The 24,921-nt window shown below is 37.1% G+C and overlaps 1 protein-coding gene across 1 annotated transcript in view; it reads right to left on the reverse strand.

Annotated features, from left to right (window-relative positions):
* Nucleotides 1–24,921, reverse strand: part of Adgrv1 (adhesion G protein-coupled receptor V1) — a 496,777-nt gene that overhangs the window by 183,931 nt on the left and 287,925 nt on the right. The gene's annotated exons all lie outside the window — the stretch shown is intronic.

A 24,921-nucleotide genomic window follows, 5' to 3' on the forward strand; every position in this document is an offset into this window, starting at 1 on the left:
GAGTATCGCTGTTGCATGTTGCCATTCAATTTGGAAGTCCTCTGTACTCCATCTAAGCTTAATGTAGAAATACAATGAACCAAACTCCTTAGATCTCTGAGTATATAGTTTCAATATACTTGAAAAGATGTAATTAACTTTTTTCAAATGTTCTTCCATCTACATTATCTTTAACCAGTCTTTCTGGGATTTCAGTTACATATCTATTAACCTCTTTCACCCTTGTTCCATTCCTATAGCTCAATAATGCTCTTGATTTGACATTTCTCTTGTTTTAGATTTTCATTTTGGGAAGTTACGTTGTTGTCCTTTCAAGTTTGCTAATTTCTCTCCCATTGTTCTTAATCTGCTTTAATCTTGCACAGTGTATTTCTCATCTCACTTCTCATTTCTCATGTAAAAACTGAATTGACATTATATATGTCTTTACTTTTTTTTTCTTCTTTTTGGTGCTACTGGGACTTGAACCCAAGGCCCGGGCATCATCCCTGAGCATTTTTGCTTAAGCCTAGCACTTTACCATTTGAGCCACAGATCCATCTACTGCTTTTAGGTGATTACTTGGGGCTGAGGGTCTCACAGATTTTCCTGCCCAGGCTAGTTTCAAACCACAATCCTCAGATCTCAGCCTCCTGAGTAGATAGGATTACACATATGAGCCACCAATTCCAGGCTAACAACTTTTAAAATACATGAAATTTGGCTATAATAATTATTTCAAATCCCTTCTCATCTGCCAATTCTAGCATCTGTTAAAGGTTCAGTATTTTTAATTCATTGATTAATTTCCTAATTCTGTACCATATTTCCCTCTCTCTTTACATACATTTATGAATAAAAGATACTGTGATTTCTTTTTGAGTATTGAATACTTGTATTCCTATATTTTGTAGCTTGGTCTAGGATGTATCTGGAAGCTGTTTGAGCTTTGTAATTCTTGCTGTTAAGATTTCTTAGGCAGGAATACAGTGCTCATTCAAAGGTTCATTTTTCTCTCAATGGAGGTAAGATATCTTTACCTGCTCTAATCAAATACTGTGACTCTCAAGTTCCTTTCGACATAACACATTTGAATATCTACTCTCGGCCTTATACCTGGGATGGTTCTCTTTTCTAGTCACACTCCAGTTTCCAGTACTTTCTACACACATGGGCTGATGTATACTCAGAAGAATTGGGGGAGCAGGGGTTCTGCTAACTTCCAGCAACCTATCTGTTTGCAATCTTCTTTTCCCTGCAAACTCTTTAACCATTTGGGTTTCCCCAGACCTTCACCTTATCTGCTATATCATTATTTTTCAATGTGCCAGTTTCTAGCGAGGTTCCTTCTCTCTGTGTCATAGCCAGGAAAAACTTACAAATCAGCTTTCCAGAGAAGTTAAGTTCACCTTGTTTATATCCTATTAGTGTTCTTCAGTGTCTGATGTCTAGTGTCATGTGTCTATTTCTTGTTTCAATTTGGAAGTCCTTTTTATTGTATCTAGGCGTCCAGTAGAAATATTGTGGGTGTTTAATATGTTTTGGATACTGCTACCATTGTTTGATATCTTTACTTATTTATAAAATTTACTGCCTTAATGGTGCTCTGTTTTGAGCAAAAAATCATCCTCATTAATAAGTTTTGTGCACATATTGTCTAAGCCACGTGGCTTTCTTGACCATAAAAGTTTTCTACTATTTTCTTACAGAGTTAGCTGACAGGCTATTTTAAATATTAGTTTTGATGAGCATAATTTTTAAGTAAAATAATACCACAATGTCTTTACAGGTAAATTAGCTTGATTCCTCACAAATCATTGATGCCTATGCTATCTCTTTCAGTAGAAAATTGACAGTAACTTAAATCTGATGCTAAAGACAAAGGGAGCTTCACCGGCTGCCTGTGGCCAGCATTGCACGGCCGTGAGCACTGCACTAGCCAGGGTAATGACTTTTCCCCGTATGAACACAGTTTTTAGTGACAGACACCCTATTGTTTAAACGTCTCACCCGCATTTTCTCTGGGCAACTTTCAAAAACTTTGTTCTAGTAGAAACACTAACCACTACCTGAGGATCTTTAACAATATATTAAATGTAAAACATCAACAGAACTTAGTGACAGTACTTATTTCCCTATGGCATTAAGCAGAAGACAGAAATGGAAATATAACACTTAAGTAAAGACTACTGGTTGTATTTATTTTTCCAACTTAACTGCTCAGTAGAGACTGCCTGGAGCATGTTCTGTTGAACAAAGCCCTTGGAAAAGATGCCATGTTTAACTTCACATATCTTTCTTCATTACCTGTGATGACATACTGTGTTTACTACTCCCACTCTCCTGCAGTTAGCATCTTTTTCATTCGTCTTTCTCTTCTATCTCTTAAGAGAATACTTAATAAAAGTCAGGAATATTCTGGCAATATTAAATCGTAACTTTCACTACTGACATCTTCCATAATGGTGTATAGTCATTTCCACCAATTTCACATAGCAGTTCATTGCTCCCAACATTAACCAGAAAACTTTAAATACAATTGGCTAACCTGTCCCACCACATGCTCTTCATGTCAGAAGATGAAAGATCTGTTGTGTTCACTTTTATATCATGCTTTCATATATATATATATATATATATATACATATATGTAATATGCATATACCTTATCTTTTTGGCTGTTATATAAAGTATATAGATATATTAAAGGGAAAGAACCTTGAGAGTTAAGTTAAATGCATCTCTGAATATTTTAGGTGTGTCCTGGAAATGTTTTATGCAATGCAGTAATTTCTGGCAACTATTAAATGGCAGAAACTCGTCTGAGCAGGTTTGTATAATTATTATTCTTTTGTAGTTGTCATGGTGAAAATACAGCACAGAAATCAATCATATTTATGATTTTCAAACGGGGTATCTTATACAGGCCTTATCCTCAGTGGATCCCATCCCTGCTGTTGTGAACAAAATACATATTATTTGTGTTATGCATTTCTGCTAAACCATTAAATGTGCCTCTTATTGTCTCACCCAAATATACAAAGTGAAATATGTAAAAAAAAAAAAACCAGGAAGTAAGCCTAGAGCTATACCTCTGAGCCACAGGCAGATAGAGATGGGCATGTTCCTTAAGATAGTGTGTTCATAGTTAGAAGCAAGGTATTTGTGTTAGCATAGAGCTTAAAATAAGTCAGTCAATCAACTGTTATCACTTATTATTGAAAACAAAATAGCACAGCTTGTCTATGCATATTGTTGTTCTAATGTTTGCAATATCTTCCATTAAAAAGACATACTTATGGGTGGTTTTATAAAAGACAACAGTTTAATTTTTAAACTCAAAATGTTTTTTTCTGAATTTTTATAAAGGTTTTATTTCTTCTTGATAAATAATTGTTCTCCCTGAGGTGCAATTCTTTATTTTATTCTATTTTTCTTCTTTATTGTCAAAGTGAAGTACAGAGGGATTAAAGTTTCATATGTAAGGCAAATAAGTTTCTTATCCAACTTGTTACTTCCTCCTTCTTTTTCCCCTGCCTTCCCCCTCCCCATTTCCCTCTCTCCCTCATGAGTTGTACAGTTGGTTTACACCAAATGGTTTTGTAAATATTGTTTTTGGAATTGTTTTTTTTAATCTTTTGTCTCTGGATTTTAGTATTCCCGTTCTCTTCCCTAGTTGCAATATATATATGTATATATATGTACATACATATATACATATATATATGCACACACACACACACATACACACACACAGTACCCAGGGTACTAAGATCAGTTAGAGTGATAACAGGGGTAAAACCAACAGGAAGGGAATACGAGAGGAAAGAAAAGGGTACGGTTTAACATTGCATGTTGAAAATAACTACAACAATGATATTCGAAATGTAAATCAAAACAACGTTGAGATTCCACCTCACCCCAGTAAGAATGGCCATAATCAAGGAAACTAACAATAACAAATGTTGGATGGGATGTGGCCAAAAGGGAAGCCTACTCCATTGTTTATGGGAATATAAACTTGTTCAACCACTCTGGAAAGCAGTATGGAGGTTCCTCAGAAGGCTAAACATAGAGCTCCCCTACGACCCAGCAGCCCCACTTTGGGGCATCTACCCAAAAGATTACAAGCAAGAACACACTAAAGCCACTAGCACAACTATGTTTATAGCAGCACAATTTGTCATTGCTAAAATATGGAACCAACCCAGATGCCCCTCAATGGATGAGTGGATCAAGAAAATGTGGTACATACACACAATGAAATTCTATGCCTCTGTCAGAAAGAATGACATTGCCCCATTCGTAAGGAAATGGAAGGCCTTGTAAAAAGTCATACTAAGTGAAGTGAGCCAGACCCAAAGAAACATGAACTCTATGGTTTCCCTCATAGGGAATAATTGGTACATGTCTAGGATAGTCCTAGCAGAAGATCACAATATCTCAATATCTATGCCCATACAAACACATAAGATGATACTAAGTGAAATGAGATACAATTCTTTAGGAATTATTCACTAACAGCAGAACTCTATGCGGGATCCATCTAAAAAAGTACTGAGGTGGTTTTTTATCAGTACTAGTACAACTACTACTGTCACAACAATTATTACAACTATTACTAATTTCACAGACGGTTAACATGCTCAAGGCTATGTTAGACGTCCTACAGATGTTACTTCATCCTCTCTCACTGTAATTTAGAGGTCATTACCTACACTTTAAGAGGAAGAAACTGAGGCTCACTGAAACGTAGTAAATTCACCAATGTCACAGACCTAAGACACAGCAGGCACAAGACTTGAGCCAACTTTGCTGTCCTCGAAGCATGTGCTCTCAACCACTTACAACACTTAAAATAACCACTGAAAATGACGTGTGTGTGTACCATGACCATCACTAAGGCCACGTACTTCCTGTTTGTTCAGAGGCTCTCAAACATTTCCTTGGGAGGAAGAACAAGTTCCGAAAGGTCAGATGCAGTCAAGATGATTTGAACATTACAAAGGTTATGCTAAAGGTTTGTGTGTGGACTTAAATTTCCAAAGTTATGTTTCTTAGTTCTTCAGTGACTGAGTTTAGGAATTCTGTGGAGGCAAGCATCTTTCCTACTTTTCCTTTTCATATATCTTTCAGCTACTGAAACAATGTGTATTATTCCATGCCATATCCTCCTATGATAAAATTATATATGATAGATTTATATATTATAAAATTATATTATTTTATATTATATAATTTCTACATATAAAATATCTGTTCTCATTAAAAATCCATTTTATCAGTTACTTTAATTGTGATATATATAAGCATATATGCATGCATTACATTAATATTTCTTAACAACAGAAGACAGGACTTATTTGCAATATTGGGATTTGAATTCAGAACCTTGTACTTGCTATACAGGTGTTTTGTGACTTCAAGTATTCTACATTTTATACTTATTTTTCTGGTAGTTGTTGTTGTTGTTTTTGCCTAGAGACACATCCTGAGACCACAATTCTCCTAACTAAAGCTGGATGACAGATCTGAACTACCTGTGAAGTTTACCTGTGGAGATGAGATTTCATTACGAATCAGTTTATATATGCAATGCATCTTGATCTGTGTCATCTCTTCAACATCTCCACCCCATTTCAACCCACCCCTTCACTTATTTTTCTCAATTCTGTGGTATATACAAGGAATTCATGTTTGCATCTTCCCTCCTTCCTCACTTCAGTCTTCTACTCCTCCTGTTGGCCCATTCCTGCCCATTTTAAGTACCCATTTCCTGCTACTTATTTTGTTGGTCTTTGACTTAGTAGTTGTAAAGAATTATACTACTTGAGCTTTCTGTAGAGTCTATTATTCTTCAATTAATTTATTTGTAACTACTTGCATACTACCTAGAAGTTTTACTTATGGATTTCAGAAAACATTTTTAACTATAATTATTAATTATTTACCTAATTCACTGGACTAGTTTAAATTAATGTAACAGAAACTTGATTAACAATAAAATAAAATCTATAAGTCTTAGAAGACATTTTATACTTTTTATCTAGATTTTTAAGAAATAAAAAATTAAATGTATTTTCTATAACAATTGCACCCTTTCTTGCTTACAGTCACTCTGTACTCTTTAAGAACTTAAGGCAAGAAATTCTCTTGTACAACTAATTAATGCTAATCAAAATGTAGGAAAAAGAAATGTACAGAAAAGTAAGTTCTAGAGGGGGAAATGAGGGAGGAGGTAACAAACAGTACAAGAAATGTATCCAGTGCCTAACATATGAAACTGTAACCTCTCTGTACATCACTTTGACAATAAAGAAAAATAAATAAACAAAATAAAATGAAAAAAAAAGAAAATTAAGTTCTAGTAAGCATTACTAACAAAAGACATACTCTTATGGTTTATGTGAATTCATGCTTTTACTTCAAACTAAGTAACAAAAAAAAATTGTCAGTAATGAGGTTTGAACTTGGAGCCTGGGTGCTATCCCTGAGGTTTTTTTTTTTTTTTTGCTGAAGGCTAGTGCTCTACCACTTTGAGCCTCAGTGCTACTTCCAGTTTTTCTGGGGTTAACTGGAGATGAGTCTCATGGCCTTTCCTGCCTGGGCTATTTTGACCATGGTCCTCAGATCTCAGCCTCTTGAGTAGCTAGGATTACAAATGTGAGCCCCTGGCAACCTGGCCCCCAAAATATTAAATTTTCTTTTTTCAAGTCCTGAGGCTTGAACTCAGGGCCTGGGCACTGCTCCTGGCATCCTTGTGATCACAGCTAGTACTCTTCCGCTTGAGCCACAGTGTTATTCCATCTTTTTCTGTATATGTGCTACTGAGGAATCAAACCCAGGGCTTCAGGCATGCTACACAAGCACTCTACCACTAAGCCACCCTTCCTTTAAAAAGTGATGTACAGAGGGGTTAAAAGGTAAATTTTTATGTACACTTTTTTTTTACATGTTTCATTTGATTTGTCTAGGCAGATTCTATTGACTTAATCTGTAACTTCCTAGATGTTATGAGGTTCCTTGGAGCAAAAATGATGAATGTATGAGGGTAACAGCCATGTATCTCTGGAAAGTAGCAGGACTTAATCAATACTAAGGGCAGAAATGTATTATTCAGAAAATGCAGCTGAAGAAAGAGGAATGTGCCATGAGTGTGGAAGCATGGAGTGTGGAAAAATCTGTACATAATCCTGACAGAGGTTACCTCATGAGTTTTAGAAGCTGGCTGACAAAAACTAAGGAACCTACCTAGTCATATCTGTGAAGGATTGGGGGAGTTAATTTGGTATAATATGAACAATTTGGACCTGCTTTATCACATATAATAAGTCTTTCATGGAAAGAAAAAGCTAAATGTAGATATTATGTATGCATGGTATGTGTGTGTGCACACGCACAGGGTTTAAGGCTTAAACTCTAGGCTTGGGCACTGTTCCTTAGCTTTTTGGCTCAAGACTAGCACTGTATTACTTGAGACACAGCTCCACTTTTTGCTAGTTAATTGGAAATAAAGTCTCCCAAACTTTTCTTCTTGGGCTGGCTTTGAACCTTGATCCTAAGGTCTCAGTCTTCTGAGTAGTTAGGCTGATTACAGGCACAAGACACTGGCATCTTCCAGTTTAGACATTTTGTTCAATTCGTATGTCTGGCGTTCATTACATTGCTTTCCCAGCAGGGTTATGTTCTGGACCTTATAGGCAGTGTTCATGATAGAATGAAGGAAAGGGTCAAAATTGTAGAATTTAGTCTAGTCTATTTCATCATTCCCAGGAAATATGATCTTTCAAAAAAAACTAAAGCTACAAATGCAGTGTTGGCAGATACCTAGGTCATGGGAACATGCTAAAGACACTTGAGTATTTGAAATTAAGAGGCTGGAGAGTCTCAACTTTCAAGTTTCATAGTCACTTCACCCTCAAAACAAACAAAATACATAGTGATTAAAATAAACAGCTCTGAAGTTATACTTCTTAGTTTAAAAATTGGTTCCATTACTTGTCTATTGTATAAACTTTAGAAAATTACTAAACCTTTCTGTGTCTCTTTCCTGATATATAAAATGGAGGTAATAATTATTGCATCTACTTGATGAAGTTTTTATGAAGGTTAAAAGTATGAATAAGTGTAATTTTAAGTAGTTCAAGCCTGGAATCCCAGCATCTATAACGGCTAAGATCTGAGGATTCTAGTTTGAAGGCAGCCCAGGAAGACAAATCTGAGAGACTTTTATCTACAATTAAACACCAAAAGGCCAGAAATAGAAACATAGCTCAAGTGGTAGAGGGACAGCCTTGAGTGAAAAAGGCAAGTGAGAGCATGAGGCCCAAGAAAACAAGGGACAGTTCTTAACTTTTTGAACTTCAGTATCTATAGCTATAAAATCAAGTTAACAACATCTACTTGATGTAAAAAATAAAGTCAAGCACATTTAGTATATCTCAAACTTTTCTATTTAAGCAACTCTTTGGGAAGAGAATCTGAATGTTTGATTCTTCCTTGGAAGTTTGTGGCTATATCTGTGCCAAAGACATCTTTTGTGGGTGTGCGTCATACTGAATCTTTAAAAAATTATGTGAATTTTTTTATACTAAGTGAAGTGAGCCAGACCCAAAAAAAACATGGACTCTATGGTTTTCCTCAGAGGGAATAATTAGCTCAGGGTTAGGCTAGTCACAGCAGAGGATCACAAGAGCCCAATAGCTATATGCCCTTATGAACAGATAAGATGATGCTAAGTGAAATGAACTCCACATTATAGAAATGAGTGTTATATCACTGTTGTAATTACTTTCAACATGCCATGTGAAATGGTAGCTTTTGTTGTTGTTGTTGTTGTTGTTGATGATCCTCTTGTATCCCCTTCCTGTGGTTTTCCCCACGCTATCACTGTATCTCATCTGAGTACCCTGGATACTGTATATACTGGTATTAGAACTAGGGAAGGGAAAGGGAATATCAAAATCGAGATATAAAGGGTAAAAAGACAAAGGACTCCAAAAGCAATACTTACAAAACCATTTGGTGTAAACCAACTGAACAACTCATGCGGGGAGAGGGAAAGGGAGAGGGAGAAGGGGAAAATGAGGAAGGAGGTAACAAATTGTACAAGAAATGTACCCACTGCCTTACGTATGAAACTGCAACCGCTCTGTACATCACTTTGATAATAAATAAGTAATTATTTTTTTAAAATTATGTGAATTTTTATGTGTTGCTCAATATCATCATGTTTATTTAAATTAAACTAGGTATTAATGTTGTTATACTGTAAAATAACCTCAGTGACTGATGATGTAGAATGATAGACATGTGGGATCTCATTCACCTTAAAGCATTACTGTGTGCCTGAGGAACAGGCATGAACACATGTCAAACACATTTGCTTGACAAGAACATAACTGTACTCATGGTCTTTCTTTTTTTTTTTCAAATTTTTATTATCAAACTGATGTACAGAAAGGTTACAGTTTCATACGTTAGGCATTGGATACATTTCTTGTACTGTTTGTTACCTTGTCCCTCATACCCTCCTCCCTCTTCCCCCTTTCCCTTCCCCCCTCCCCAGGAGTTCAGTTCACTTACACCAAACAGTTTTGCAAGTATTGCTTTTGTAGTTGTTTGTCTTTTTTTACCCTGTGTCTCTCAAATTTGGTATTCCCTTTCAATTTCCTAGTTCCAATACCAGTATACACGGGTTCCAATATACTCAGATAAGATTACAGAGATAGTGTAGGTACAACCACAGGAAGGTGATACAAGAACATCATCAATAATAGAAGCTTCAGATACACATATGACATTGAAAGTAGTTACAACTGTTTCCATAACATGGAGTTCATTTCAGTTAGCATCATCTTATGTGTTCATAAGGGTATAGCTATTGGGCCTTGTGATGCTCTGCTATGACTTGCCTAAACCTGTACTAATTATTCCCAATAAGGGAGACCATAGAGTCCATGTTTCTTTGAGTCTGGCTCACTTCACTTAGTATAATTTTTTCCAAGTCCTTCCATTTCCTTACAAATGGGACAATGTCATTCTTTCTGATAGAGGCATAAAATTCCATTGTGTATATGTACCACATTTTTACTCATGGTCTTTCAGTCCCTAAGACCTGCCTTCTCTCCCTCCTACCTCTCCCTACATTTTGGGACTTGGTAAAGCCATATTTTACCCTTGATATTCTTTTTCTCCTGAGACTCACACTAATAATTTTTAAAGTGTTTTCATTATCTTTAAGTGGCTGTAAAAAGGTGCTTCGATTCAACCTGGCAGCTTACAAATACAAAGTGTCTCTGTCCCTCTTTCCCATGGTCCCATCTCTCCTAACCCCACCCGTCCCCTCCAGGTACCCAATTCCATTTTCACCTATGTCCATTGAATATTATAATTTTATTAACCAACTCTTCCTCTCACCATTCCCCCTCTCTTGATCTCCACCTCCTGGTGACATGTTTCAGCTTCCTGGTATTTGTTTTGGTGGACCCTACCTTAGTTGTTCAGAAGAATTACACAGAATCCTCCCGTTTCTACTAAGCATTAGCCAATATGGTTGTCACAGTAACAACTTTAATTATCTACCCAACAGAACTCTGTTGAGACAGAGTTCTGCTTTTGAAATTATTTTCTGTAATGGAAAAATCATCACCATATCTCGTGAGCTATGTCCTTTGCCGTGCAGAAGCTCTGCAGTTTGATGCAGTCCCATTTGTCCAACCTTTCTTTGATTTGTAGCCTTTCTGGGTCTTTGTTAAGGAAGTTCCGTCCTGTGCCAAGGAGCCGAAGTGTTTCTTCTACTCCTTCCTTTAGTGTTTTCAGGGTGTCTGTTTTGATTTCGAGGTCTTTAATCCATTCGGAATTGATTTTGGTGCAGGGTGATATATAAGGATCTAGTTTTAGTTTGTTGCATGTGTTGAGCCAGTTTTGCCAGCACCATTTGTTAAAGAGGCTATCTTTCTTCCATACTATTGTTTTAGCTCCTTTATCAAAGATTAAGTAGGCGTAGTTCTGTGGGTTCATTTCTGGGTCTTCAATTCTGTTCCATTGGTCTTCAGGCCTGTTTCGGTGCCAATACCAAGCTGTTTTTATTACTATATCTTTATAATACAGCTTGAAGTTGGGTATTGTAATTCCTCCAGCACTGTTCTTTCTACTTAGGATTGTTTTTGCTATTCTAGTACTTTTATTGTTCCATATGAATTTCTGGATCGCTTCCTCTATTTCATTAAAAAATGGTGTTGGGATATTAATGGGTATTGCATTGAATTTGTAGATAGCCTTAGGCAATATTGCCATTTTGACTATATTAATCCTCCCAATCCAGGAGCATGGGAGGTTTTTCCATTTCCTTAGTTCTGACTTAATTTCGTTTTTCAAGCTTTTAAAGTTCTCATCAAAGAGGTCTTTCACTTCTTTGGTTAAGGTTATTCCTAGGTATTTTATGTTTTGGGGGGCTATTGCAAAAGGAGTTGCTTTCCTGATTTCAGCCTCAGTCTTCGGGTCATTAGCGTAGAGAAAGGCCATTGATTTTTGAAGGTTTATTTTATATCCTGCAACTTTGCCAAAGTTTTGGATCAGCTCTAGTAGCTTGGGGATAGAGTCTATGGGATTCTTTAGGTATACGATCATGTCATCTGCAAAGAGAGAAAGTTTAACTTCATCTTTTCCTGCTTGGATCCCCTTTATATTTTCTTCTTGCCTAATTGCTCTGGCTAGGAATTCTAGTACTATGTTGAAGAGCAGGGGAGAGAGTGGACATCCCTGCCTTGTTCCTGATTTTAAAGGGAATGGCTTTAGTTTTTCCCCATTTAGAATTATGCTTGCTGTTGGTTTGTCATAAACTGCCTTGATTATATTCAGGAATGTTCCCTGGAATCCCAGTTTTTCCAGGGCTTTAAGCATAAATGGGTGCTGGATTTTATCGAATGCTTTTTCCGCATCCAGAGATAAAACCATGTGGTTCTTTACCTTGCTCCGGTTGATGTGGTGGACTACATTAATTGACTTGCGTATATTAAACCAACTTTGCATCCCTGGAATGAATCCAGTTTGATAGTGGTGTATAATTTTTTTTATAACCTGTTGAAGTCGATTGGCCAGAATTTTGTTGAGAATTTTTGCTTCTATGTTCATCAGGGAAGTCGGTCTGTAGTCCTCTTTCCGTGATGAGTCCCTGCCTGGTTTTGGGATGAGGGTTATACTGGCTTCATAGAATGAGTCTGGCAGTGAACGTTCTCTTTCAATTTCATTGAAGAGTTTGAGAAATATTGGTGTGAATTCTGTCTTGAAGGCCTTGTAGAATTCTGCTGTGAATCCGTCTGGACCTGGGCTTTTCTTGGATGGGAGATCATTTATTGCCATTTCTATTTCAATACTGGACATGGGTCTGTTTAGAAGGTTTAAATCTTCATGTTTGAGTTTGGGGATATGAATTTTTTCTAGGAAATCATCCATTTCTTCCAAGTTCTCGAATTTTTGGCATAAAGGTTTGCAAAATAGTCCCTTATAATTTTCTGAATTTCGGTTATTTCTGTGGTGATGTTACCTGTTTCATCCCTTATCTTGTTTACTTGAGTCTGCTGCCTTCGTTTCTTGGTCAGGTTTGCCAGGGGTCTGTCTATCTTGTTGATTTTTTCAAAGAACCAACTCTTTGTTTTGTTGATTATTTCGATGGTTTTTCATCTCTAGTTGATTTAATTCTGATTTGATTTTAATTATTTGCTTCCATCTATTGACGTGGGGTTTGGCTTGTTTTTCTCTCTCAAGGAAATTAAGGTGCTTCTTTAAATTATTGAGTTGCTGTTTCTCCAGTTTGTTGATGTATGCACTCACAGATATAAAATTTCCTCTGAGTACTGCCTTTACTGTGTCCCAAAGGAGCTGGTTCTTTGTGTCCTCAACTTGGTTGAATTCCATAAACATTTGAATTTCCATTTTAATTTCTTCAATGACCCTCTGATGGTTCAGCAGTGTGTTGTTTAGTCTCCATGAATTGTAGTATTTTCTGTGGTGACTGATTGAGTTGAGGTCTAATTTTATTCCATTGTGGTCTGAGAGAATGAAGGGAATGGTTTTGATATTTCTGAATTTGTACAGATTTTCTTTGTGCCCTAAGATGTGATCTATCTATGTTTGGGTCTGTGAGTGTTTTTAGAGTCAGTAGTGTTTGTTTGATGAAGTTGGGTGCTCCTGCATTTGGTGTGTAGATATTTAGAATGGTTATATCTTCCTGTAGGAGAGATCCCTTTACTAGTATGTAGTAACCTTCTTTGTCTCTTCTTACCTTTTTAAATTTGAAGTCAATTTTGTCTGATACTAGGATTGCAACTCCAGCCTGCTTATGGGGGCCATTTGCTTGATAGATTTGATTCCAGCCTTTCACTTTTAGAAGATGTTTACTTTTGCTGGATAGATGTGTCTCTTGGAGGTAGCAGCAAGATAAACAGAAAGCCCACAGACTGGGAGAAGATCTTTACCAGCTATTCAACGGAAAAAGGCCTCATATCTAAAATATATGCAGAACTAAAAAATTACCTTCTTCCAAAACAAAACCGCAAAGAACTAATAGCCCCCTCATCAAGTGGGCTAAAGACTTACAAAGAGACTTCTCTGATGAGGAAATAAGAATGGCCAGGAGACATATGAAAAAATGCTCTACATCACTGGCCATAAAAGAAATGCAAATCAAAACAACATTGAGATTCCATCTCACCCCAGTAAGAATGTCATATATCAAGAAAACTAATAATAACAATTGTTGGAGGGGATGTGGCCAAAAGGGAACCCTACTTCATTGTTGGTGGGAATGTAATCTGGTTCAGCCACTCTGGCAAGCAGTATGGAGATTCCTCAGAAGGCTAAATATAGAACTCCCCTATGACCCAGCAGCCCCACTTTTGGGTATCTATACAAAAGACCACAAACAAAATCACAGTAATGCCACCAGCACAACAATGTTCATCGCAGCACAATTTGTCATAGCGAGAATCTGGAACCAACCCAGATGCCCCTCAGTAGATGAATGGATCAGGAAAATGTGGTACACATACACAATGGAATTTTATGCCTCTATCAGAAAGAATGACATTGTCCCATATGTAAGGAAATGGAAGGACTTGGAAAAAGTTATACGAAGTGAAGTGGGCCAGACCCAAAGAAACATGGACTCTATGGTCTCCCTTATTGGGAATAATTAGTACAGGTTTAAGCAAGTCATAGCAGAGCATCACAAGGCCCAATAGCTATACCCTTATGAACACCTAAGATGATGCTAAGTGAAATGAACTCCATGTTATGGAAACAATTCTTATATCACAGTTGTAACTACTTTCAATGTCCCATGTGTATCTGTAGCTTCTATTATTGATGATGTTCTTGTATCACCTTCCTGTGGTTGTATCTACACTATTTCTGTAATCTTATCTGAGTATATTGGAAACCATGTATACTGGTATTGGAACTAGGAAATTGAAAGGGAATACCAAAATTGAGAGACACAGGGTAAAATAAAAGACAAACTACAAAAGCAATACTTGCAAAACTGTTTGGTGTAAGTAAACTGAACACCTCGGGGGGGAAAGGGTAAGGGGGAGGTGGGAGGAGGGTATGAGGGACAAGGTAACAAACAGTACAAGAAATGTATCCAATGCCTAACGTATGAAACTGCAACCTCTCTGTTCATCAGTTTGTTAATAAAAATTTAAAAAAAAATCATGACCATAGTCTTCCAATGACCTACATGTTCTTTGTTGTCTCTATCATGTTTTCATCTACAAATGCCCACAGCTTGATTTGCTGCAGCACTCAGTCTCTTTTCAGTTCCTCAGAGAAATAAAATCATGTCTTGCTTTACATCCTTGAATATAACCTCATGTGGATTGTTTCAAATGTCATCTCCTCCGAGAACCCGCACTTGACCATACTCCTTAGATTATCCATTTGATCAATCTGCTTATTTCCATTGTAGCTTTGACCACAATCTGAAAGCATTTGAGTTACTTCTGGTAAGCTCAGTACCTAACATAATGTCTAATTCAGAACAGGTACTCAGTTAATATCTTTGTGACAAATGAGTAAAGTTACTACCTTTGGCTTTCTTCTCATTTAGTATTTTCCCTTGATGAGGTAATTTTGGTCTTTTAGTTTCAAGTCTAATATCCTCTATACTGAAAGCATGATATGGTTCAGCTAAAGCTCTGCCACTGAAATCTCTCCAATACATATGGCTAAGCACCCTTAGACATACAAGGTGCCTGCTACATCTGAAGCCCTGCCTTGAACCCCAGCCCTGTTGAGAGGGACATAAATGGATGACAGATGAGCAGTATGGCTGACAGTCAGCTCCAGTTCTCCCTTTTCTAGTGGCTAGGGTTTCAACTTTCTCCTCTTTCCTATTGCAGTGATCAGTTTAACATTCTAAAAGGGAAACAAAGGAACCAGAAAGAAAGAGCTTCTCCTGATTTAATTCATTTAACATAATTCTTACAGGTCTTTATATTTCTTTACAAATGATACAATATCATTCTTTCTAATGGTTGAGTAAAATTCTATCATATGTATATATACCACATTTTTGGGGGGTCCATTCAGCCATTGCAGGACATCTAAGGTGATTCCCTGGCAGGTATTAATGGCCCTAAAGAGGCTGTTTTTGCATCACTGCACTGTTGAAAGTGCCAAAACTTCTGATAGGAGTTTCACAAGTTAAGTAAATAAAACTGATAAGTTACCTTCCATGAGAAGTGACTGTCGCACTTCTTTTTATATTAAAAAGAAATTTGTTATACTTCTATGAACAAAATGAAGTAAAGAAGTCTTTCTGATCACCAGTAATCTGAAAGTATAACTATATTTTGGCTCATATTTCCATATGCATTTATTTTCTATTTACCTATAATGAGTACTTATTGTACTTAATCAGAATATTTGAATCTGGTTGTCTCTTTATGATCTTTTCTTCAATATTGGGGAAAACAATAGTTACTTCATTGCCAGGTGTTTAGTTTTTCCTTTAAAAAGTAGAACCTGCTGTGTTCCATGTCTAAAATCCTAGCTACTCAAGAGGTTGAGATCTGAGGATCAGTATTTAAGGGAAGAAGTAACACTGTTCAAAAAGAAATGTACTCATGGTCTTACATATATAACTGTAACCCCTTTGTACATCACCTTTACAGTAAAATTAAAATAAACAAACAAACACAAAAAGGCAGCTCAGACAGGAAAATCCATGAGATTTTTTATCTCCAATTAGCCACCAAAAAGCTGAAAGAGGAGCTGTAATTCAATTGGTAAAGTGGCAGCCTTGAGGTAAAAAGTGAAGGGATGGAGCCTAGGCTCTGAGTTCAAGCTCTACTAGTCACACACACACACACACACACACACACACACACACACACACACGTACCTGCATAAAAGGTGCAGTATAATCATACTCCAGCAGTATACTTGTATTTGTAAATGCATGCTACACTGAATCACAGACCAACATGAGGTCATTAAACATCTAGAAAAAATCATATTATTTTAATTGAAAAATACTTAAAAGCCAGAAATTCTATACTATCATTTTACCAGAAAAGATGAGCCCACAGGATAAACATGATTAATTTATTCACAGAATGCCTCTCCAGTAACTACAGATATCCAAATTACATAGAAATGAACAAAAGATTCTTGATGCTTATCTTCACTGAATTTCCATGTCAGAAAGGTAAATCACCACATTTATATACAGGTACAAATTCAATGCACATAGTAAAGAGAGAATTAGGCCATGTTTTATTGAGAGCATTTGCTGGGTTGAATAGTATTCCACCGTAATTCATATCTATATGAAATCTTAGCAGATGACTTTATTTGGAAATAGACTTTCAAGCGAGCAGATGGAGAGTTAAAATGAGAACATAAGTGGACTATAGTGGGCTCACATTCACTAATGACTGGTGGCATTACAGGAAGACAATGTGACAATATATCAGCACACATATAGAGAAGATTGTCATAAGATGGCAGAATGAGAGCCAGGAAGTAGCAGAACTGGATCCTACAGGGTTTCAGATAAAAACCAAGGGATTCTGGGGGTTGTCATAAGGTGCCAGAAACCAGGGATTGACAAGGAGTGATTCTTTCCTTAGAAGAAGGGTATTTCTCATAGCACCTGTAATTTGTACATCTAGCCACTTACATGGTACTAATTTGCTATTGCACTCTAAGGCAGCTGATAAATGCTCAACTTTAGTGGAAAAGTCATAGAAGGCTCCTCTGAGGAAGTGACATTCTAGCTATGATTTTTATTGTTATTGTAAAGGTGATGTACAGAGGGCTTACAGTTACATAAGTCAGATAAAAAGTACATTTCTTTTTCGACAATGTCACTCCTTTTCTCTCTCTGTTTTCCCCTCCCTTCCTCACTCACAAGTTGATTAGTTCATTTTCAACACAAGGTCTAGTGAGCATCACAGCTGTGTTTGTTTACCATTTGTCTCACCTTACCGTCCCCCAAAGAGATAAACTTACATACATACAAGATGAAACAACAACCAAGTGAGAGAAAAAAAAAGAAACAACAGAAGAAAATAACACAAAAATTCTTATGTCCATTTTTTGGAGTTTATTTCCATAAATATCGTTTTATGTATCCTAAGTACATACCTAATGAGCCTTTGTTATCCTCTTCTAGGAATATCCTGCTTCAGTTGCACTTTGTGAATCTGGAGTCTTGTACAATTTATCATGGCCAACCATATGTATTTTTTTTTTTGTCTTTTGCCCTGCAGTGTGTTTACTTATAGACTTAAAGGTACATTCTAGTTTCAATAAATGAAGGAAACCATGCAGCCTATGTTTTTTTGCACCTGGCTCACTATGCTTTTTTCATTCTTCTCCAATATAGTACTGGAATTCCTACCAAGAGCAATAAGACAATAGAAAAACATAAAAGGATACAAATACGGACAGAAGAAGTAAAACTCTCCCTCTGTATATAACATGACTCTTCATTTAAATAACTCAATAGATTACTCCCCCATGTTACTTGAGCTGATTGCAAACTTTGCCAAAGTAGCAGAGTATAAAATTAACCCACAAAAGTCAGTAGCTTTTCTGCATACCAACAATAAGATGGATGCCAGTTCAGGGAACAAGGATTATGGAGTGGAGTAAGAGGAAAATGATCACATCCTAAATGGAGTCGCTTTATCTTGCCCTTTCAAAATTAATCAGAGCCAGAGGATCAAGAGATAGTAGCCCATACCTGAGTGTAAGAACTAGCCAAGTCATCCAATTTTTAATTTTGTGCCCTAAACCCTTCCTTTTGCCTTAATATTTTTATTTTTTTCCAGCCCTTGCCTCATGAGACTTCTTCCAGGCTTCATTCAAGGACTGGCATCTACTACCAAGGGACCCTGATGCTTGCCTTCTCCAGGAGGGGCCACATTTCTGCCTTTTAGCCCTAATGCCGACGCCCCTTGCCAGCAGGAAGCAGCCAGAGAGAGTCTTCGTCCTTTTTCATAACTATTAAAAGGCTGGAATGTGGGCTGGGAATATGGCCTAGTGGCAAGAGTGCTTGCCTCCTATACATGAAGCCCTGGGTTCGATTCCTCAGCACCACATATATACAAAAATGGCCAGAAGTGGTGCTGTGGTTCAAGTGGCAGAGTGCTAGCCTTGAGCAAAAAAGAAGCCAGGGACAGTGCTCAGGCCCTGAGTCTAAGGCCCAGGACTGGCAAAAAAAAAAAAAAAAAAAAAAAGGCTGGAATGTAAGGTCTGTCCCTGGAGGGCTCCCAGCAGATGCCCCCACCTCATTAAGTCTCCACCCAGTTACCTGGGTAACCAGCAGACCTGGAGGCAGTTACCTCCCCTTCCCTGAGGTGACCTCCTAATCCACCTGGCTACACCCCCTGCCCCTGACCTAGATAAGGCAGGGCTGGGTGGGGGTTGCCCTTCTCTCCCTTCTCTCTGGCCATGGATCACCTCTGCCACAGGCCAGCAGTTCAGTAATAAACTTTCTTTACTGCCTGAAAAAAAAAAAAAAGATGGATACTGAAATAAGGAAATCAACTCTACTTGTAATAGCATTGAAAATTCCTAGGCATTAACTTAACCAAAGATGTGAGGAACTTCTTTTATGAAAACTTAAAAAGATCTGAAAAAGGAAAGTAAAACAGATTTAAGGAAATGGAAAAAACTTACATGTTCCTGGACTGGAAAGATTAACATTGTGAAAATGGCAATACGGACCAAAGCTATTAATAAATTCCATGCAATATCCATCAAAATCACAACAACATCATTAAATGATACAGAGAAACCAATCCAAAAATTCATATGGAATAATAAAAGATGCCCAAATAGCAAAGAAAAAATCTTTAGCAGGAAGAACAGGACTAGAGGAATATCAATACAAAACTTCAAACTATTTTACAAAGCCATAGTAATAAAAACAGCTTGGTACTGCACATGAACAGGCCTAAGGCTAGAATTGAAGACCCAGAAGTGATCCCACAAACCTATGGCCACCTAATATTTGATAAGGGAACCAAAAGCCCAGGTTGGAAGAAAGACCGCCACTTTATCAAATAGTGCTGGCAAAATTGGCTATACACATAGAGAAAACTGAAGCTAGATTCTTATATATCACCTTGCACCAGAATCAATTCCAAATGAATCAAGGACCTCAATGGAAAACCAGATACCCTGAAAATATTACAAGAAGGGATAGGGAAAACACTAGGGCTCTGAGGCACTTTCTAAGAAAGATCTACAATTACAATGTATCAAAGAAATACTGGATAAATGGGTTTGCATCAAACTAAAGAATTTCAATATGTCAAAGGCCATAGCTAGCCAGGCAAATAGAAACTCCACAGAATGGGAGAAGATTTTTACTAGTTATGCATCAGACAAGGGTCTCATATCTAAAATACATTTAGAGCTCAAAGAATTAAAACTCCCCAAGAATAAACCCTCAGAAAAAAAAACAAAAAATGAACCAACTAGCCACTTAATAAGTGGGCTGAAACTTAAAGAGAGGCTTCTCAGAAGAAGTAAAAATGGCCAATATACACATGAAAAAATGTTCAACATCTCTGGCCATCAAAGAAATGCAAGTCAAAACAATATTGATATTCCACCTACTCCATTTGGATGGCCATTATCAAGAAAATTAACAATAACAGATACTGGTAGGCCAAAGGAATGATACTACAGTGTTGGTGGGAATGTAAACCTGTTCAAACACTCTGAAAAGCAATGTAGAGGTTCCTCAAAAGATGAAACATAGAGCTTCTCTAGCTGTGATTTCAAAGATTAAAAAAAATAAAAAGATGAGATACAGTGATAGTGCGAGCACAAACACAAGAAGGGATACAAGAGGATCATCAACAAAAGAAGCTACGGTTTCACATGGCATGTTGAAAGTAATTACAGCAGTGATATAACACTCATTTCCATAACATGGAATTCATTTCACTTATCATCATCTTATGCGTTCATAGGGGCATAGCTATTAGGCTCTTGTGATCCTCTGCTGTGACTAGCCTAAACCTGTGCTTATTATTCCCTATGAGGGAAACCATAGAGTCCATGTTTCTTTGGATCTGGCTCGTTTCACTTAGAGTAATTTTTTACAATTTCTTCCATTTCCTTATGAATGGGGCAATCTCATTCTTTCTGATAGAGGCATAGAATTCCATTGTGTATATGTACCACATTTTCCTGATCCATTCGTTTACTGAGGGGCATCTGGGTTGGTTCCATATTTTAGCTTTGTATGACAAATTGTGCTGCGATGAACACTGTTTTGCTGGTGGCTTTAGTGCATTCTTGTTTGTGGTCTTTTGGGTAGATGCCCAAAAATGGGGCTGCTGGGTCGTGGGGGAGCTCTATGTTTAGCCTTCTGAGGAATCTCCCCATACTGCTTTCCAGAGTAGCTGAACCAGTTTACATTCCCACCAATAATGAAGTAGGGTTCCCTTTTGGCCACATCCCCTCCAACATTTGTTATTGCTCGTGCTATCACTGTATCTCATCTGAATACACTGGATACTGTATATACTGGTATTAGAACTAGGGAAGTGAAAGGGAATATCAAAATTGAGAGACAAAGGATAAAAAGACAAAGGACTCCAAAAGAAATACCTGCAAAACTATTTGGTGTAAACCAAGTGAACAAATCATGGGGGAGAAGGAAAGGGGAGGGGGGAGGGGGGAATGAGGGAGGAGGTAACAAACAGTACAAGAAATGTACCCAAGGACTAACCTATGAAACTGTAACCTTTCTGTACATCAATTTGACAATAAAATAAAAGAAACCAAAAAAAAAAAAAGAGAGAGAGATAGGCTGGGTGCTGGTGGCTCGAGCCTATAATCACAGCTACAGCAGGATGCTGAGATCCAAGACTCAAGTTTTAAAGCCAGCCTGGGCAGAAAAGTCCCCTTAAAACTCTTATTTCCAATTAGCCACTCAAAAACTGGAAGTCATGCTGTTGCTCAAAATCATAGAGTGCTAGCATTGAGCAAAAAGAGGTCTGGGACAGAGCCAGAGCCCTGGAGTAAGGAAGAAGTCATCAGGTTTAAGAAGGCATGTGATTTGTCCAAGGTCAGGATGTAACAGAACCAGGGCTTGGGACCAAGTCTTCTGACTATACAGGCAGGAATTAGAATGTTCCCCACCACATTCCAATCTCAGAATATCCTTGTAAGCAAACCAAGCAAAAACCAAACCAACCAAACAACTTACCCTCTCAACATTGTTCAATTTTATGGGCAATTAAAAGTTAGTTGCAGCTAGAGGCAAGCAGTGCAGACAAGGACATGTTTTAAAGAAAAGGGAGCATGTGAACACTGAAGAGCTACAATCAGTGCCACTACCAGGCCATGAATCAGCCTCCATACCTACTATTTGAATATCTCCCAGGTCTTAATTGAAGAAAAGGAAGAAAGCTTCCTGGAAGTTGAAGGAATCTGGTCTTCCTTTTTCAACATCAGTGATAGACAGCATCATGAGAACATTCCCAGGATATGCGCCCTTCCTTTGGGTTGACTGAAAAAGTTGTCTTTTCAACCACTCTTGCTGGTCTCCAGGGCCTCTATCAGATAACTTGTCTGTCCTCTTGCAGACATTTAAGTTTTTGGAGTCCTGACCTACAAGAATTAACTTTACGGTCTTCAGTCTAACCACATTCTTTACACTCCAACTTCTCAGTAACCTCAAACTAAGAAACCACAACCAACCTCAAAAAACTCTTCAATCATCTATACTTACTTCTCCCAGAAAATGATTCACCTTATAGCCATTCACTAAAATACACCTGGCCGCCTGATTTTCCAGGTCTGACTTTTTATTGTGTCTGCCTCTTAGTGTTTCTTTAATTGAATACTGCCTGGCATTGTTACTTAATCCCCCAGCACACATGTTTAGTTAAAAATTATAGGGTCCTCATTAACTTCTTTGTTGTCATTTTTGCACTTAGAACTTAAAGTACATATGACTAGTTTTCATAATCTGTTCAGACTGAGTTATCACCAAATAAAAGCTAGCAAGTATCTACTTTTGCATTAAATTATTTCTTTCCGTTTCTGGACAATTCCTTCATGAATGGGTATCTGCCAAAGAATCTGGAGAGTAAAGAAAGATATAGTTTGCTTGTGAATTACTACAGCATCAGGTTTCATGAGTGGAGAGATTAAAATCAATGCAGAGGATAAGATTGTATTTAGCCAGGCCTTTATGAGCACAATTACCACAGAAAACTTAATCAATGGCATCATCACCTTTTGACTTCTAAAGTCATTAAAATAAATATTACAAGCAATTCCAGATGTCTTTTATGATGTGAGTATCCAGATGTGAAGTTAATTTAATATATTTTACTCCATATGGATCTGAATTTTGACTACACTATGTCAGAGTCTCCCCTAAAGTTGCTTTATCCTTATGTTCCTAAGAACATCTGCATGGCTGTGTTTTACTTTAATATTTCTCCCAGTTTTGTCTCTAATCTCTATTTTTCCAGTTGTGGAACTGAGTTGGCAAGGAATCCTAGAGTAGAAACTGTCTAGCAGTTTTAAAATGGGTTTGGATTGCTTCCTAGTAGAGTAAACCCTAAAATTAATGAGACAGAACTGATTTGGTAATGTTGAGTTTGAAACATACTAGAAGTCAGACAGCCAGTCTTGTGCCCACTCAATTCAACACATTCCTGAAGGTCATTCTCCTATTTTAAAATGGTTATTTGTATTTTAAATTTTGTTAGACTGGTCACCTAATATCAATCAAGTCACTGTACTTTAAGCAATTTAAAGACAATATGCTGTTAGTTTAACCCTCAGGAGGATTTATAAGGGTTGTCTTTTCCCTTCATTAATTGAGAGCAAATGGATTTCCCCTAAGCACATGCTACAAATAGGCAGCAGCTTGAAGTAAATATTTCTTTGTTTTTGATATACCCTTAAGAAAATTTAGAAGAAGTACTTTTACTTCACATGCATGATCTTCTTTGAATTCTACTAAAGCAGGTTTGCTTCTATTTTTTTCTCAGGAAGCTAAGAAAAAAATAACCTAAGAATGCTATTTTACTATTACCAGTATCCTATTCCAAAGATAAAGAAAACAGAGAGAGAGAGAGAGAGAGAGAGAGAGAGAGAGAGAGAGAGAGAGAGAGAGAGCAAATCAACTCAGACAGCACTGACAGCTATTTCTGTGCCTCCTTCATAAAAGAATAAGGAGTTTGTGAGAACATGAAGCTTATAACTATGCATTCAAATAAGAGTCTCTAAATGGCCTTGACAGAGAATCTTTGAAATGAGTCTTTCTCTGGCTGAATGTAGTTCCCTTGGAGCACTCCTCCCTTACATTGGTCCCACCTCTTCTTGTCATTACCCACAGTGCCAGCTCAAACTGTCTGGCTCCAGTTTTTGCAGCATCCTCCTTCCCCCACCCCTCTCTCAACATTTTTGTTCCAATTAGAATAGAGGTTGGTATTTTCCTTCTGTGCAGCTTGTTCAATTAAATTTCAAACTGAAAAATATCCTAGAATATTCTTTAATAACCTATTAATAACATATGTATTAGAAGAGATAATACTAAAATAAACATAACTGAATGCTTACTATTACTTTGTGTGTGTGTGCACATGCACATGCTTACACGCTTACATGTATTTCATCAACTATCCTATTTCTGGTAGTTTAATTACATTAACCCCTTGGTTAATTGTTCTTTTTGCTATTTCTGAATTTTTACTGAAATATTTGTTTAAAGAATTTGGAAAAAATCCAAGGCAATTTTATTCAAATAATGTAACTTTTTCTCTTTACCAATTGGATAGCCAAAAAGAGTAAACATAACTGAATTTACAAACAAAGGGAATAGTGGAAAATGTCATTGGTACAGTGATATTATTTTAAGGATACGATGGTTTTATTATTATAGTAAGCACTGAAATGTGTTTCTTCTGTCATAGCACCTATGGCAAGGAAATGTGTTCCAAAGTAGCTTTTGTTTTCAGAATAGCCATATGTTATTGCCAAAATTCAAAGAAAATAAAAATGACTTAAATCATTGAAATGCTATATCCTGGCCAGGACCCAGGATTTAGAGGCTTACACCTATAAAACATAGATGCTATTAGAGCAGAGGAACACAGTTCAAAGCCAGCCAGAAAAGTATGTGAAACTCTGTCTGCAATTAAACTAGCAAAAAGTTGAACTGGAAGCATGGGTCAAGCTGAGCAAGCAAGCCAAAAGAGAGAGGTCTTTAGTTCAAACCTTGACACTAACACATTCTAGTGAAATAATAAAAAGGTAACATAGTACTGCATACCAAGTATCTGACATCCCATATTAACTATAGTCACTGCCTTTTAGTAGTAAAGGCTTATAATGACAACTTGATTTGAGTGGAGTTTTGACCTTTCTTTCTATATTTCTAAACTTGCAGTG

Source organism: Perognathus longimembris, chromosome 22, assembly GCF_023159225.1.
Source record: "Perognathus longimembris pacificus isolate PPM17 chromosome 22, ASM2315922v1, whole genome shotgun sequence".
NCBI classification, from domain to species: Eukaryota; Metazoa; Chordata; class Mammalia; order Rodentia; family Heteromyidae; genus Perognathus; species Perognathus longimembris.